This window comes from Arachis ipaensis, chromosome B08, assembly GCF_000816755.2.
Source record: "Arachis ipaensis cultivar K30076 chromosome B08, Araip1.1, whole genome shotgun sequence".
NCBI classification, from domain to species: domain Eukaryota; kingdom Viridiplantae; phylum Streptophyta; class Magnoliopsida; order Fabales; family Fabaceae; genus Arachis; species Arachis ipaensis.
Genome location: NC_029792.2, coordinates 8804023 through 8804656, shown reverse-complemented (window position 1 = coordinate 8804656; position 634 = coordinate 8804023).

Here is a 634-nt window from a genome sequence, read left to right as displayed (position 1 = left end):
CATATCAAAAGTAACGAGATAGTGACACGAAGACTTTGTTAGATATAAGATTTGAATTATAATTAAAATTAAAATTGCACCTCATAGCACCAAAAGATTTTCATATACTCCATAATGAATTGCCTCCTAATAAAATAGGAGCTGTGGACCTAGTAAGTAATAACTGACTTTATAGCACTCTCATTTTAAGTTTATATTTTCTTAATAACAGGTTAACTAAAAAATATTTGCAGCTCAATCATCAATACTAATGATGCTAACCTTAGGGATTAAAATAATTATTCCACAAAATTGGCACTTACACATCAAGATATTGCTTTTGTAAAAAGGAGATTTGTATTCTCATATGCTCACTTTATTAAGTGGACCTCTCACCTCTCCACTTTGGGATCTTGATGAGGAATTATTATTCTATCTTGAGTTTAGTTAAATCCATATTTGCTTTACCATAATTTAGATAATGATAGTGGCTGCTAGCTAATTGTCAATTAATTTAACTTGTGTCTAATTTATAGCTACAACTTGTTTACAATTTTAGATTAAAAAAAGATGGATACTATTTATGTGTTTATCCATCCTCAAAATTGAGGATTTTTCAGTTATAGATATTCAAAAATATTATTTATATATAAAA